The following is an 18,592-nucleotide window of genomic DNA, read 5'->3' as shown; positions in this document are numbered from 1 at the left end:
TTCATTTAGGGTTGAACTATCCTCTTGAATAAAAGTATATGATAAAACTGGGCTTGATTTCACCCCCCAAAAATGTAACCTTTATTTAACTAGGCAAGTCAAATTAGAACAAATTCTTATTTACAATGACAGCTTACAATCACTGCCTACACTCAGTACGCTCCATGTATTAAATATCACAATGTAATCTGCTTTATTTAAGAGGCTTAACAATAAATGTACACAGTGATTTAATCATCACATCCCAACTGTAGTATTTTAGGTTTTATCACCTATAGAATAACTAATAATAACTGGACAAGAGAGAGCAGCTCATTTGGGAAACTTTACTAATCCAAAACATGGTAGTACAACCAGGGGCGAAAATCTGATATAAACTTTGGAGGGGACAATTACATGAAATTTTCTCAAGAGCAATTCTTGAGGGGGACACCAAAAGTAGTGCTGTAACACATAGCCTACATTGTAATATGGTAAATGTATATTGAGGAACCAAAGAAATAAGGTGTTTGCCGTACTCCTAACTACCGGTACCCAAAACTACACAACTAATCACAACAGCAATACCATTGCCTTTAACAAATCTTAGTTCAGTCACCAGTTTAAGTTGAGAGTGGGGGTATCCATGGCATTTTCCAATTATGTTCCTATTTTACAAGTCAAAAAAATTGAGAACCTTTCATAATGTTGCCAAACAAAGACTCAACAAACTTACCTGAGACTCCCTGTCTCTGCCAGTCTGTCCCTGCATATCTGTCCCCAACTCTGCTGTCTGTGTGCCATCTGTTGCCTGCTCTGCCTAATGACATCATTGTGAAACATTTCCATTAGAATTTCATTTCTTTCTTATGAACATTTGAATTTTCTGCCATTTTTCTACCTGGCTGGCTGGCTACACACACAGTGTGTAGGTTATTTACAGTAGGAGATGGGCTTCTATCATCTTCAATCATTCTATTTGGGCTTCGATCTAAAAGGTAGCTAGCAAATGTGAAACGGATTAAAATGACAAGAGTTGACAGCTGTATGAGTTCACCATTTACACAACATACGATGCCACATAAATGGAATAGGTACTAGCTAGCTTAATAGTTAATATTTGCGCGCTAGCTCTGCATATTCAGCTAGTGTGTGTGCGCGATTGACTGGATTAACCTCACGTCAGTTACGTGCATTGAGTGCCTTTCAGACAGTAGATACGACCTCTCTGTTACCTAGCAAGCTAAGGAACTGGCAGTGGATCAAACCATTGTGAGGCAAAGGGTGGGCGGGTCGCAATCTTTTGAAACTTTTAAAACGCGCTATTAAGTGTCTATAATCAGCACAATTGCTTTCATTGCGTATTATTAATATTATTTAAATTACATAGTTATGTTTCAGTGATATATTGGGGGGGACAAATCATATTTTTCCCAGGATGGGGGGGTCGTGTCCCCCCCGTCCCCCCCGGGATTTCCGCCCCTGAGTACAACACAGGGGCATGTTTGAGGCAGCGCGTTCTATCAACGTATTAAAGTTAAGAGGTCACAGGATTAACCAATCAGGTAAGTGATAATCGTATCTAGGCAGATTACCATGTTAATAGACCAATCTATTACACCATCCATCCACCAGACTAGAATAGACCTACACATAGTCTGTGTCTGAAATGGCATCCTATTCCCTATATACTGTCAGGTGACATTTCAGATGCAGCCATCCTCTCTAACAGTTAGAAGCCAAACAAATCCTGTCAGGAACTCCAAATGTCATGAAATCACTATTGTGGATTGTCGATGCAATGACATCTCACAAATCATCATCGCCATGGTGATGCTCCATGACATCATTTATTTGACGGTTGAAGTGTTGTAGAGGCGTGGGCGTAACAACATTACACTCTTTGGGAAAAAAAGGTGCAATCTAGAAACTTAAAGGGTTCTTCAGCTGTCCCCATAGGAGAACCCTTTGAAGAACCCTTTTCGGTTGCAGGCAGAACTTCTTTGTTTCCAGGTAGAACTCTTTAGTGTTCCGTGTAAAACACTTTCAACAGACCAGATGCTTTTTAACTTTCTGTGGATAAACCGTCGCCATCACATTAGGAAACTGTTGTAATGAACACTTATGAGTATGGTGGGCTGAATTTTCTGGACATTCCTACCTTAAATAATACTTTTAAGATCAATTTGATAAAACACTTCATAAGAAGACCCACTTCTATGTGGAACTTTATTCCTCATCGTGTCTTTTCTACTTTTGGTGGCCTTCACTTCATGTTGGTTTGCTACTGACAAAGTTCCAGTGAAACTCTGCTTTTCATTGGCAGGTTTTCTAGTCATGGTCCTTCAATTAGAAGCATCATTTCTCTCCACACATATATTATATCTGGAATAATCAGCACATATTGTGTAACAATAAATCTTTGTTTTTAGAATATTGGTTCAGAAATAATATCCTATTGGTGAGACAACTTATAAATGCAGAGGGTCTTTTACTTCATTATGACTCATTCTTATCACTTTACAAGATCCCTATAACGCCTGAAGAGTTTACAGTTGTTTTAGTTGCCATTCCCTCAGGTGTTGGTTTATTATTCAGGAACATGTTAAGACCCTCAGAACCTACCTTCGATTACCGCTGTTGACTCAACAGTAGTAAAGATTTGTTTTTGTTTTGGTCCGTTCAACAACAGAGTGATACTTGCCTTGTATCAACAGGATTTTGATCTATCTATCTATCTATCTATATACTTTATGTCATCCCTTATTGGAATCGTTTTATAGATAATATCTGTTGTCTCACACATACGTACTTACTAACACAATTAAGGAAGTGTATTAAAAAATGATTCATTAATATTAGTCTGCCAACCTCTATATGAAGAAGTTTAAAAATGTATACATTCAAATTCTACCTTTTGTAATAACCACCCAGAAACAGTGTTGTCTTTTTTTAAATTGTATTCATGTAAAGAATCTGTGGCAAGACATCAGTAGATTTATAATGGAAAATATTCATGAAGATTTGACACTATTATGGAGAGAAGTCCTGCATGAATTCTTTACCTACGATAGAAATAATTTGTAAGGACATTTTTATTTTTCATTCACTCGCCGTACAGTAGGTGGTGGCAATAAGCCAATAGGTATAGTCTGCCATAAAACCCTAAAGAAGAACAAGATAACATCAAAGCAGCTTAACTGTACTGTTGTAACTGAAAACATTTCATATCATACAAAGAAACAGTAGCTTCCACAATGGATCAGGTAAGTCTGGTTTTAACAGTATAGGTCTGCTATGTTGTATAACATGTCTAGGCCTAGTTTTCATCATATTTGAACCTCCACATTCCTGTTTAGTTCGTTTGGAGCGGCAGGTAGCCTAGTGGTTAGAGCGTTGGGACAGTAACCGAATCCATGAGCTGATAAGGTAAACATTTGTCGTTCTGCCCCTGAACAAGGCAGTTAACCCACTGTTCATAGGGCGTCATTGTAAATAAAAATGTGTTCTTAACTGACTTGCCTAGTTACATAAAGTATATATTTTTTAAAGTAGCCTACAACTATATAATTTGTATTTATTATGGATCCCCATTAGCTGCCAAGGCAGCAGCTATTCTTCCTGGGGTCTAGCAAAATTAAGGCAGTTCATACAATCATGTTTAGGAATCTGTGACTATGACGTAATTCCCTCCTTCCCTAAGTGAAATTCATTCACTGATTTCTTCCATAGCCATTATTTGACCCGATATTTAAGTGGCCGTTCTAACAAAGAAAATAAATGGCTGCAGTCCAAACACGTTGTTTTCCCCTCGGGGGTATCTCCGTCGAAACCGGATGTAGTTTGATTGTCATCTTAAGGGAGGTACAATTCCCTAACGTTGGCCTTCGATTTAGCTTGAAGGAGCGAGTGAACAACTTTGGTCACTTGCGGGGTTGATATGACCCACAATTCAATGCAAATTGTACATATCAAACTCTGGTGGCCGCGAAGTGTCAAATTGAATCAACAACCTGCTCTTAAGGCATCTCAGAAAATATGAAGCTAGCTTGCTAAAAAAAATATTACAATGATTTTAGCATTGGCTTAGTTTTGTAGTGTCGGGTCGCGTTAATTCAATCTGGTATTGGAATAAAACAGTTAACACAGAGTAACTTCTGATTTCTTTGTACTTTAATTAATGCAAACACATTTATGGTAAATATGATGTTCGTATATACGGGCTCGCTGTGTCACCACGCAGGGCAGACAGAGAACTCAGTTACACATCCTTTGCTTTTCATTAAATACTCTGACAGAGATAGTTCCCACTCACTGCTGGCCTGTCAGAGGGAGGATGAGCGTGGTTTAAACGTACTCATCCTATCGTTGGCGTGCAGGTTGGTCCCAACCTCGAGACGCCTCCTGTTGCCGGGCGTAGTTATTATCTTTGGCAGTCGATTTATCTTGTGACTGCACAATGCACAGTTCTCTAAAACCCCGACACCCCTCCGCATATACATTTCACCCATATCATGCCCTTATCTTTTAACAAGTTCTTCCATATCCCTGATTTACAGCATCTGCATTCTTTCCATATGACTCAACATCCCATGAGCCCCTTCCTCTCACACAGCAGTATGCTCTTATCATATAGAGTATAAACTTTATATTATAGCATAGCTTCTTTGTTATATTATATAGGTTATGCAAATAAATAGTTGGTCAAACCCTAACAGTAGTGAGGAGTGCAATTCTGAAATGTATTGGAATAAATTACCAAACTATGGGTAACGTTAACTGTAGCTAGCTACCTGACAGGAGTCCTAGCAAGATACGTTAGCTTACTAGGTACATTAGGTTGGTTGTTTTTAAGTTAAACTTCAAGATATCCACCAAGGACGTTGCCTCTCCAATCATCAATCTCCTTCGCTTGGGCAAGGGACATTTAAGGTACACTCGGATGTAAAACGTAATTCAAGGGCTGAGGGTTTAGGGCCGAGGGCTGTTGAGTTTGAAACGCAGCTGGAAGACAATCCGGAACAGGCAAGATCAGGTGGGACCATTATAGCCAATGAGAGGGCGTGTTTTCACTAGTTACCACAGTCACAAAGTCAAAGGTCTGTATCGTATTTTTATTTATTTAGGGTTAGACAAAGTTAGTGTTTTCACGGTTAGGGTTAAAATCACATTTTATAAAGATCAATTGTAGAAATGGCTGTGGTTTATGGCTTTGTTTGTGGTAACTAGTGACGACCAGGTACTACTCCCATACAAAGTGTTTTTTTTCTTTCAAAGTTGCCGGGATGTCACGTGTCCTACTTTTACCAATGCACTCCTAACAACCAACTCGTTACGAAAATGTATATACGATCAAATAAGCCAGAATTTTGGGCCCAGTTATCCCTCTTGCTTCTCATCTTCCGCGCTGTTTGATAGGAAATGACTGGTATAAGAAATATGGTGGAAACTAGCCCATGCCCTCCAATCCAATGCTCTTAGATTTGTGGGTTGTAGTGAACGACTGAACATTTCAGGTAAAAGGAGATATTCGAGGGATGGACCCAAATCAGAGATTTAGACTGAAGTAATACAATATTTGGTTTAATGATCAACTGTAATACTTCTTGTGGCCAACAGGACAAAGCTAGCCCGTCCCCCTCCACCCTCCAGGAGTCACCAGGTCCACCGCCTCTCCATACTTTACTGCTGGTTCTGGTCGACTGCAGGAAGGTGAACATGGAGATTTGATTTCATTAAGTGAGAACCATGTGGATTAGATTACAGTCTGCTTCTGTAACAATTAATTGGTAATTATATATTGATGAAAATATATGGTAGTTCCACCCAATTTTGAGAAGTGTAACTTGGTCCCCTCAAACACTTTTGATTTCACCTAATTTTTTTAATGTTCTTGAGGAGCACATGTTCAACTTCATAAAAACATGTTTTCCCATCTCAAGAGGTTATATGAAAATGAATACTGTAGTAAGTTCCAATGTGCTAAATAAAGTAACAGGGTTGACCATAACAGGGGACTACTGAAAACAACAAAACCACTTTACATTGGTAAAATAGTCCTTTAAATCAGCCACAAATTTGCTTATGACAGGGATGGAAGCTAGTTTTGTTCCACAGGGAGTGAAAATTGAATGCAAGCTTCAATTCTACCATATCAATTTATGGGTAAAATGGTTTACTTGCTCAGTTTTCTACAAAAAACACCAGAGAATTGATAAAAAACTAGAACCAGCTCACCTGCCTTTGCTCTATAATTGGACTATTTGTTGTTCAATGTTTCTTTTGTCCAAAAAATGTAAGGAACAGTTTCACCATATTAATACTTGGGTGGACCTTAAAATGAGGGACAGATGTAAATTAATCACTAATTAAATTAAATAAATAATGTTCAGAAATGACTGTCAAAGTAACCAAATAACTAGGGCTTTACATGCACACTCATGATTTGACATTAAACTAGTTATGGCAGTTGGCCGAGTATAACATTAGTCATGTAAACACCTTACTCTGCTTATCTTAATTGGTATAAGGTCATAACCGAAGTAAGCATAGGCTTTCAAAAACACCTGGTTTTCTGAACAATCTTTAGAATGATTAGGACATGTAAACACTTTAATCAGAGTTATAGAGGTGTATTTAATTTGTGCATGTGCTAGCACAAGCAGCGCAAGCTAACTTCTTTTTACAGAGTGCAATGAGTTCAGGAAAAACTGAAAGTGTGCAGCTTAGAAATAGTTTTCTCATACAAACTTTATACTGCTTCAAAAAATAACAGTCGCTGTGGTAGAACGTTTATTTTGATTGGCAATTTTCTGCATTTATCAAAGTCCCATCATGTAGCCTGATTTCAGATGTGTCCATGTAAACAGGTTTATTAGGGAAATTGTTCTTTCAAAGCATGTCAACGTTTAAATCAAACTCTTATACTAATTGACTATTCAAAATAATCATATTATTCTGCACTTGTAACTTTACTCAATGATGGTAAAACTTTGAGAAATGTTTTTATTAGGTGGGTTAAAATCTTTCCAGAAGTTACACAGGGTTGACGGAGGAACTTGTCAGAATTCAGAATATTTTCACTTTAGAAAGTCTTTATTCATATTATTTAATAACAGAGATTTAAAATGTATTACTGGTGCACAATTTCTACTGGAAAAATATCAAAGGGACGTAAATGGCGTTCATTTCATGGATGGACCCATCTGTTTATGGACCCATATTTGCAAAACCTAACTATTCAATGTCTTTGTTTCACAGGGGACATCCCTAATCATTGCTCTCTTAGTGGGAGGGGCGTATCATCTGGGGAGCCTCCACAACATCATGATTCTGATAAGAAAGAGAAGAGTCTCTCCAGATCAGAACACCTCAAGAAACACCAGCATAGAGGTATAGGGAAGAAACCTCACCACTGCTGCTCTGACTGTGAGAAGAGTTTTGCTAAACAAGACTTAACTATTCATGAGCAAATTCACACTGGATAGAACCCGTACCATTGCTCTCAGCGTGGGAAGAGTTTTGCTGCATCTAAAACCTTAAAATTTCATCAGAGAATTCATACATGGGAGAGGCCTTACCCATGCTTTGATTGTGGGAACTACCGTAAATTCCGGACTATAAGCCGCAACTTTTTCCCCACGCTTTGAACCTCGCGGCTTAAACAATGACGCGGCTAATATATGGATTTTTCCCGCTTTCAATTTTTTTTCTCCAAAAAAACACATTCTGTGACATGCTCAGTTTTTTGGCGGCATGAAGCTTTCATTAGACCAATGAAATTGCCGAACGGGTTAAGGTCAAAAACTTTTTGGTTTACTGTTTAGATTAAATCGAGCGCTCTCAAACTTCCCATCATTCTGATTACGGTAGTCATTTTGTCACCCTCATCATGGCAAAGACACGGAGAAATGCATATGATGCAGCTTTCAAGTTGAAGGCGATTGATCTGGCTGTTGGAAAAGGAAATAGAGCTGCTGCACGGGAGCTTGGTCTTAATGAGTCGATGATAAGACGTTGGAAACAGCAGCGTGCGGAATTGACTCAGTGCAAAAAGACAACTAAAGCTTACTGCAAATTTTTTATTTTTTGTTACAAGCCGTGTTTCGTTAAAGCCTATTTATTTTTGTTACAAGCCGTGTTTCGTTAAAGCCTGTGTAAAGTTAATTTGTTTCAATGTACCGGTAGGCACCTGCGGCTTATAGACATGTGCAGCTTATATTCAGGTGCGCTTAATAGTCCGGAAATTACGGTACTTCAATCAATCAGGAGCCCAGACTAAACACAAACACACAGGAGAGAAGCCTTATAGCTTTGATCAGTGTGGGAAGAGCTTCAGTCGATCAGGAGACCTGACTAAACACCAACTCATACACACAGGAGAGAAGCCTTATAGCTGTGATCATTGTGGAAAGAGCTTTGCTCATTCAGGTTCACTGATAACACACCATAAAGCACAAACATGTTTTCTTTTATTTCGTTTCTCTCCGGCACCGGTTCCAGATCCCTAAATAAAGTTTCAATAGAAACCATATTGTAAAAGAGTTATGTCTCCCATTCTCTAACAGTTTACTAAGTCTGATTACCATGGTAACCTGTGTAGCATGATATGCAGCTCTGGATCAATATGTATCAAGCATCTTGGAGTAGGAGTGCTCTGTGTGTGGTGGGGTGGGGGTGTTCAGAGCTGTATCTTATTTCATTAACTCCTATTATCCATTAACCTGTTAGGGCTAGGGGGCAGTATTGACACGGCTGGATAAAAAACGTACCCGATTTAATCTGGTTACTACTCCTGCCCAGTAACTAGAATATGCATATAATTATTGGCTTTGGATAGAAAACACCCTAAAGTTTCTAAAACTGTTTGAATGGTGTCTGTGAGTATAACAGAACTCCTATGGCAGGCCAAAACCTGAGAAGATTTCAAGCAGGAAGTGGCCTGTCTGAGAAGTAGTGTTTCATCTTGGCTCTTTTTATTGAAGACTCAGGATCTGTGCAATAACGTGACACTTCCTACGTCTTCCATAGGGTCTCAGAGCCCGGGAAAAAGTTGAACGATATCGAGGCAGGCTCTGGCTGAAACACTTTATCGCTTTTGGCAAGTGGCCACTCAGAGTACTATGGGTTTAGGCGCGTGCCCGCTTCGACCGAATGCTTTCTTTTCCTTTGTCTGTTTATCTAAACGCAGATTCCCGGTCGGAATATTATCGCTTTTTTTATGAGAAAAATGGCATAAAAATGGATTTTAAACAGCGGTTGACATGCTTCGAAGTACGGTAATGGAATATTTAGAATTCTTTTGTCACGAATTGCGCCATGCTCGTCACCGTTATTTAGCCTTTAGGATAGTGTCTAGAACGCACGAACAAAACGCCGCTGTTTGGATATAACGATGGATTATTTTGGACCAAACCAAGATTTGTTATTGAAGTAGAAGTCCTGGGAGTGCATTCTGACGAAGACAACAAAGGTAATAACATTTTTCTTATAGTAAATCTGACTTTGATGAGTGCTAAACCTGCTGGGTGTCTAAATAGCTAGCCCTGTGATGCCGGGCTATCTACTGAGAATATTGCAAAATGTGCTTTCACCGAAAAGCTATTTTAAAATTGGACATATTGAGTGCATAGAGGAGTTCTGTATCTATAAATCTTAAAATAATTGTTATGCTTTTTGTGAACGTTTATCGTGAGTAATTTAGTAAATTCACCGGCAGTGTTTGGTGGGAATGCTAGTCACATGCTAGTCACATGCTAATGTAAAAAGCTGGTTTTTGATATAAATATGAACTTGATTGAACAAAACATGCATGTATTGTATAACATAATGTCCTAGGGTTGTCATCTGATGAAGATCATCAAAGGTTAGTGCTACATTTAGCTGTGGTTTGGGTTTATGTGACATTATATGCTAGCTTGAAAAATGGGTGTCTGATTATTTCTGGCTGGGTATTCTGCTGACATAATCTAATGTTTTGCTTTCGTTGTAAAGCCTTTTTGAAATCGGACAGTGTGGTTAGATTAACGAGAGTCTTATCTTTAAAATGGTGTAAAATAGTCATATTTTTTAAAATTGAAGTAATAGCATATCTAAGGATTTGAATAACGCACCACAAGATTCAACTGGCTGTTGAGTAGCGTCCCACCTAGCCCATAGAGGTTAAATAATGTTGAATCATGTTTCACCAATAGTAGGTGTATATTCATGTGTGAGGGAAATGTTGTCTGAAGAGAGAGCTTTGAATTGTACATCTTGTCTCATACAATCATTGGTTCCTGTAGGTGCTGGGTAGAGATGTGAGGGGGAGACGGTCATGACCCCCTCAGACATTTTGACAGAACGTCCAGAATATGTTCTATAAGTTACATGCAGGAACCAAACGTTAATGATTAATGTTAATCACGCAAATATAACTTGTCTGTGTAAGCAGTATATAAGAGAACTAACGGGACTTCCCCGTCAGAGCTCCTGACGGACGTGTACTATGGTGCATTAAGTTTGTTGGAACCTTTCCAGCTTGCTGATAATAAGAAATGATTCATTTATGTTTGACTTTGAGTCCCTGGTGGTATTTTCCATGAAGTATTCAATACATAAATAAATGAAATCCATTATCTTATGTGAAGGAGATGTGTCGCACTGCATGAGGCAAATGGTGGTCACACCAGATACTGACTACCTTTTTTTTTTAAGGTATCTGTGACCAACAGATGCATATCTGTATTCCCAGTCATGTGAAATCCATAGATTAGGGCCTAATTCATTTATAGCAATTGACTGATTTCTTTATATGAACTGTAACTCAGTAAAATTGTCACTTGTTCTGTTTATATTTTTGTTGAGTGCAATAATAATTGAAACAAATTGAATAAATGATTGGGCCTACTACTGTTTTAGGTGTTCTGGGTCAGAACTATTTCAACGTGATTTACACCCATCAGAGTATCTGTGCTGTGAAGGGCTCAACAGTGGAACTGCCCTGCACATATCAACATTCAAGTTATCATGTAGTCTCAGAACCAAACTGGTATCTCCAAGAGAAATATAATGAGGTGCCTAAAATCCTGAGCTCGGTCCAGATTATGCAGGTCGTGCTGAGTACCTTGCGACTAAAGAGAAGGACTCACCATGAGAATCACAGACCTGAGAGAGAGAGATTCAGCTGAGTACAAGTTCAGATTTAAAACACAGTATGCAGAATGGGTGTACAGCTTCCCTGGAACAACTCTGTCACAGGTAATATATAATATCTAATTATAATAATTCAGAGCTGCAGGTGAATGTGTCTTCTTCCAAAGAAGAAAAGAAGAGAACACTGACCTGTAGCACCACCTGACAACCCCAACCCCACCTACATCTGGTACAAGAGCGGACAACATCTCCATGACCCTCCTTCCCAACAATACTCTTGTAATACTCTAGTGGTCTGGTGTTACTCTGCAGACAGTTACTCCTGTGCCGTAAAAGACCATGAGGATTTTCTCACTCCTACAGTGTGCGAGTCTGGACTCACCTATAATAATCATCTTAAGTATCAATCATTAAGGCCTGTGGACCAATAGTAGAACATGTGGGGAAAAACAGACAAATCTGTAACACTAGTAGAAATGATGCAGTATAATATAAAAGGTAGAAAATGGCCCCTTTTCAGACTTACAGGTGAAGGAGACTCCTGGCACAGAGGAAGGGACCTGTACCACCACCTGTACGCTAACTGACAACCCCAACCCCACCTACATCTGGTACAAGAACGGACAACTTCTGCTGTGGAATATTCTAATCAAGTGAGAAACTTAGTCATTTCTTCAAACAATCATCTTTATTCAATATCGATTAATTATTGCAATAATGAGGCTGGTCGACCCAACACCCTTGAGTGTTGGACCGAGTAACCCAACTGATAATGAGAAAACAGAAGTTATACAGGACTTAAATTCTTAGTCAGGCTGTTTCGACCCCTCCCCGGCTTAGTTTCCAGGATGCAGGCTCTCTCTATCTCATCTATAGAATGCAGGCTCAGTTAGACCAGAGACATATGTCTCACATGCACCACTAATGATAGAATGGAATGTGGCTGTTTTTTTTGTTGTTTTTTTTAATCACCAAGACATCAATCAATTGTCTGATTCAAGCTATCTCTAGTAAAACCCATGTCCTCGACTAGCTGCAGGAAGAGTGGAGACCATAAATAACAGCATTAATAGGACAGAAATGTCTTACTATTGTTAGGTATATATTGTTAACTATTAATATCAAACAAATAAGGTAAATATGTAATTTTTATATCCCACTTCTCACCAACCCAATAACTACATACAATATGTTAGCCCTTGGCGCAGTCACAGCTCTCAGGCACCTGCGCGAGCACATGGAAACTCACTCAAACACTGTCCCAAGTACTCACAAGTTACAACAGGTACCCTAGTTAGCGAGCTTGGTGAAACTTGTTAACATAAATCTTTATATTGTCCACATTGTAACAAAACGTATGGTTGCATAACAGCACATTGTGTAACATTATCAAGGTTTTATATTGAACAATAGCAGAGCCAAGGACAACATACCTCGCTAAGCCGAAGGTCAGGCAACAGAGAACAATAAGGGGGTGTGGAAATACAGATAACCCGCTATGTTACATGAATTGTAAATATGAAATATCAAAAGCAAATGTACACCCCTTTGTTAATATGTATTGGCAATAATGAACTTAAGGGTGAGGCATTTCAATGATAAAAAATGTATATTTTGTCAGGCTGAATGTTTGAAATATGAGGTGAATTGAGACATGCTTCTTCCGTAGTGGAATAAAGCCAATTAGCACTTGGATGTTGTAAATAAATACTGGAGTGATGTAGGATTGTTAATCAAATTGATTATAGACCAATTTATTATACTGCATCCATGTGTATATGCTGCAAGTACGTTGAAATTAAGTTGTTTTCAAGTCATTGAAAAAAAACGACATCTTTTCAACTTTCACTTTCAACTAGAACGGAACATATATTGGACGTCGGGCATAGTCTTATTTTCAACGTCTTTTGAATTACATTTTGCTAAATGTCAATGTCAAAAAACAGTTCTAACGTGTTCAAATCAATATGCAGAAACAGTTTGGGATATATTGAAAACCTAAACATTTTTAGGTGTTGCGTTTTGATTCAAGTCGGTCACCAACGTGGTAAACAGCTAGCTACATTTTGAAGTGTTGCATTTTGATTCAAGTGGGTCACTAATGTGGAAAACAGTTAGCTACATTTTGAAGTGTTGCATTTTGATTCAAGTGGGTCACCAACGTGGTAAGTGTAACACAACTATTTTTGTGTTAGTCACTTTTTGTTAAATCTCATAAATAGTACTCTTTCAATTCAGAGCCTGGATTTTTCCCCAGAGGCTAATATCCATATCATGCTGAAATCAATTGAATGGGGCAAAACAATTAGGCTTCTACATTATGACATTATTAAAATACTCCTACTACAATGTTAAAACAGTCTATATTGTGACATTATTTCATTGATATCATGAAACAACTCCATGTATTTTCTGATGTTTAATCAGAGATCTTTTATCAGAGTATCTCTTCCCACATTGATTACAGCTAGGGGGTTTCTCTCCAGTGTGTATTCTCTGGTGTGATTTCAGAGTTTGTAGCCGAATAAAACTCTTCCCACAGTGATCACAGCCAAAAGGTTTCTGTCCTGTGTGAGTTCTCTGGTGTATAGTTTGATAGCTAGATGTAGTGAAACTCTTCCCACATTGATCACAGCTGTAAGGTTTCTCTCCAGTTTGAATTCTTTGATGTATTTTAAGGTCTGATGAAGTGTTGAATCTTTTCCAACAGTCAGAGCAGCAGTGAGATTCCTTCCCTGTGGGTATCTGCTGGTGTTTCTTGAGGAGTTCTGATCTGGAGAGACTTTTCTCTGCCTCATCAGCATCATGATGTTGTTGAGGCTCCCCAGAGGATCCACAATAGTCCTGTCTCTCTCCTGTGTGAACGACAAAGTCAGACAGGTGGTTAAAGGCCCAACACAGCAGAAATCCACTGTTTATTTGAGGTAAAAGGTGATGCCCAGAGCATACCCATGAAGTTGTACAGAAATTGACGTCTTAAATGTTACAATTAAGACAGTCAAGCTTGCAACAATAGTCATATTTTGTCTTGTTTTCACATTAGTAGTAACATCGATGATTGTAGGCTAGAAATAAGTTATTCAAGTTGTTGAAATCCTAAGCAGGGTGCCAGACGACTTTTGGTCTCCAATATAGGCCCCTTTCTGTGTTTGCTAAAATTGCAGCACGAGGGTGATGCACACGCAATTTGGTTGCAGAAACTCCTCCATGCTAATGAGGAAACCACTAGTTATGGATGTAGTTTATCTGCATTGAGCAAAAAATGGTGAGCGAAGATTTTAGTTTTTCCCAATGTATTCTGAATATTACAGCTCAATATCAACGCAAGATCAGGAGTGCTACTCAAGGAAACTCACATTAAGCTCTGTGTTGCTATTCACTAATTCACCACCATGGGGGAAAATTCAGGGGAGTTCTCATAGGCTGACAGCAAAAATAGCCTCCATTTCCAGGTTGCTTATGAGTGCACTACTTTTGGATTATAATTGTAAGGCTCGTTTGAATGTCCTGTGTGTTATTGTGGCAAATAAACTGCTTTATACTTAAACAACACTTCAACCAGTAAAATGCTCTTTGGCTAGCTTTGCCATCAGCCTGACAATGAGTGTTTGAACACTAAGTGTTTACAAATTGGTCCATAACTTCACCTCACAATAACATAGACCTACTGTAGGACCCATAACTTCACCTAACAACAACATAGACCTAGGACTATAAATCATTTAATATTTCAGGTGAAACATGAAAACTAAAATGTCTTTGTCATGACATTTCATAACCTGATCACCAGATAATTTTGTGAATAATCCCACTAGGCTACTCTGTAATGTGTTGTCATTCGAAATGTCCTGAATAAAGGAAAATAGCTCTGTGTGTTGTACAATAGCCTATCCATCAAGGAACATTTCTCCACACTTTATGAGCTAAGTATCTCTGTGTGCAAACAGACTAACGAGACGCTACTGTAAATCAAGCAGATAACACATTATAAACATCAATTTGTTAGGGATGTTGGATCCAACGTGGAGCACGGCATAACTGTCTTTACCGGTGTAATGAATGAAGAAGCACTTTTGACTGGCATGCAGAAAATGATTTCCTGGATCAGCTGATGATAGTTGAACATGTGACGGTAACTAAACAGCTACAGTATTAAGTATTGTGTTATTATTATTGAAGAACCGCGTTAATGACAGTATCAATTTGGGTGTTGTGAATCAACTTAAGATGACTCTCAGTTAAAACCATTGGATTTAGCAAACTCTGAAATGATTTAGGATTTCTGTGCCCATGAAAACTGTTTTCCCAGCGTAACATAAGGAGACACTAAATGTTACGTAGTTAGAGAGCATTTCAGAGATCTGAATACAAAAAACTGTCCGACAGCAAGATCCAGTATTTAAGTTGAAGTTCATCATATGACAAGCGTGATGTTATGACAATAACTACTGTTCCCTGAAGGAGGGAAACTAGGCACAACATACTATTAAATCCACACGTTATGACTACAACTACTGTTCCCTGAAGGAGGGAAACAAGGTACAACATAGTATTAAATCCACACCCCGCCTTCCACAGGTGATGAGCGTGAGACTCGGATTTATTCCTTAAATTTAATACGGCACTTCACCGACCTAGGAAGTGGCGGGGCCAAACAGATGTTATACCTCAGTGGAAATGGTAAGATAAATTGGCACTCCAAATGGAAATGGAAAAAGTTTGCAGATTTTACCGGAATCTTCAGGAGCATAACGTCAGAATTTACAAAGGCCAGCAGCAGGTCGGGAATTGGTTATTTTCTTCTGGTTATATTGATTGCTGGCTTCCTTAAGTAATTTGTGTGTGTTAATTATTTAATCAAACGTTTGAAGCATCAGTTCAGTTCAAGTTCCGCACATACAGTTGATTTTATTAAACACATACCCCATGTGTTTAATAAAATCAACTGTATGTGCAGAACTTGTGTCTATATGAACAAATACACGTCATAACATTTCAACCAATCAATTGGTAGAAATACTGCTTTTAAAAAAAAATCTGGGACAGCCCTAGAACATAGTGCATTCAGACCCCTTCCCTTTTTATACATTTTGTCACGTTACAGCCTTATTCTGAAATGGATTACATTTTTTTTTAATGATCAATCTTCAGACAATACCTCATAATGACATCACAATAACCCATAATGATATCACAATACCCCATAAAAGTCAGAAAAAAGTTTAGAAATGCTTGCATACCAGTGGTTGTATCTCTGTAGGACATGCCAGTAGGCTACAGTAGGTTGTATCTCTCTAGGTCACGCCAGTAAGCTATAGTAGGTTGTAACTCTAGGTCATGCCAGTAGCCAGTAGGCTACAGTAAGTTGTATCCAAATGCAAACAATTATCAATGCAGTGTGGAAAATGTTGAATTTGGTCAACAACAAAATGAATGGCTTATTTGCTACGTGAGGTTTACTTGATCAAACTTAAGTTTCGTAATGATTAAGTTCTTATGTGGACACGTGACATACCGACAACTTTGATAAAAACACTATAGGAGTTGTCTCCAGATCGCTATGCATATTCATGCTAGTAGCTTAGCATCTCTCTCCATTGAATACAGGCGGTTGACGACAACAACCCGCATAGAATATAAACAACAGATTACAATAATACGATGAATCCACCAATCCAAAGACAGGATAGGCGGGAGCTAGACAACCCACAGTGCCGCTTTGTGGACAACGACTCCCCTTGTTAGGGCGGAGAGACATCTTGTCAGTATATCCATAATATTTGGTGTAACCAACCCAACTCTCACATGGCACTATTGGGGGGCACGGTGTGTAGTAAATCATCACTACATGCCGTGCCCCCCAGTCTGCGGTCAGCAGATAGACCCTTCTCAAATATATATGTTAAGTCACTTTTTGGAAACGGAACGGAGAAAACAAGGGTTAGCTTGCTTTCTACGTCGTCTGATTCTAGACATATCAGTCATCATCCTAGGGCCCTCCATTGAAGAGGTATTGACGAGCCAACTCCGGATATCCAAAATTAAAAACAAATTGAAGGCGGTACTTACTGGGATCTCCTATCTTCTCCTCTTCATCTTTCAATGTGACAGTAATCTCCCCTTCCTTTCTCACTCCAAAAACGGCATCCTCTTTTTCTTCCTGCTCTTCTTTCACGGTAACATACTCCTCCTATTTCACTCTGAACGTGTCTTCTTTCACTGTAACAGCCTCACCCCCAACTTATTTTTTTACTGTAACATCCTCCTCCTCTTTCACTCTGAACGAGTCTTCCTCTTCTTTCACTGAAACGTCTTTCTCTTCTTCTTTCACTGTAACAGCCTCACACTCTACTTCTTTTTTTTACTCTGATATCCTCCTCTTCCTTCTCCTCTTTCACAACAATGTTCAGCCCCAGACCTCTTATTTAACAGGAGGGGAGTAGTTTAGGGAGCTCATGTTCGGATATGTTAGCTAGTTAGCTATCATTAGCGACTAAGCTAGTGCTAACTTAACCAGCCAGCTACTACATGAAATAGGTTAACAAGTAGATACGATAGAAGTGTGTCTAAAACACAGTAGCTAATATACACCGAAAGCGTATAAACAGCTGGAATCGTTTGGCTATGTCGGCTAGCAAGCTACCGAGGTGGTTGACTTGCTGTTTTTGAACAACCGTCCACTAGATTATACGTCACGCTAGCAGCATCGCCTGAAAGACGCACGTCGCCGTCTGCTGACTGGAGTGGGAAACGCAGTTGAGGATCATATTTTATTTTCAGACAAAGATTATTTTAAATGGATTTAATTAAATAATACTATTATATTGAGACATACAAAGACAGGGATTTGTTGATTGATTATTGCGATTTTTTTTATTTATTACATCACATTTAAGGCAGTTTCATTGTCATACTACATCTAAATAAGTAGCTAGCTACTGTAGGTATATACTACTCCTACATGGTGTAACAATACATCATGTAGATGTCTATAATGAACAGACTAGGTCTATACTGCTCCTACATGGTGTAACAATACATCATGTAGATGTATATAATGAACAGACTAGGTCTATACTGCTCCTACATGGTGTAACAATACATTATGTAGATGTATATAATGAACAGACTAGGTCTGTACTGCTCCTACATGGTGTAACAATATATCATGTGGGGCTTTAAGGCAATGCTGCTAGTGTGACGTATAATCTAGTGGACGGAACGCTTCTTTCAACAGCAGTTAGTCAGCCACCTCGGTAGCTTGCTAGCCGAAATAGCCGAACCAATAAAGCTCTTTAGACGTTTTCGTTTATATTAGCCACTGTATTTTAACCCCACTTCTGTCGTCTAGTTAGTTATCTGTTTTCATTTCATATTTACGGTGTTGTTGTTATTAGTCAGGTAGCGGGCTGGTTAAGTTAGCATTAGCCAAGCTAGCTAACATACCCGACCATGAGCTCACTAAGCTACTCTCCTGCTA

The 18,592-nt window shown here is 38.7% G+C and overlaps 1 protein-coding gene across 1 annotated transcript in view; it reads right to left on the bottom strand.

Annotated features, from left to right (window-relative positions):
- The window catches only part of LOC106591322 (zinc finger protein 271), a 518,091-nt gene that overhangs the window by 197,161 nt on the left and 302,338 nt on the right, over positions 1-18,592 (bottom strand). The gene's annotated exons all lie outside the window — the stretch shown is intronic.

This window comes from Salmo salar, chromosome ssa02 (genome assembly GCF_905237065.1).
Source record: "Salmo salar chromosome ssa02, Ssal_v3.1, whole genome shotgun sequence".
Taxonomy (NCBI): domain Eukaryota; kingdom Metazoa; phylum Chordata; class Actinopteri; order Salmoniformes; family Salmonidae; genus Salmo; species Salmo salar.
The sequence above is the reverse complement of the archived record's forward strand: the minus strand, read 5'-3'. Positions and strand labels throughout refer to the sequence as shown.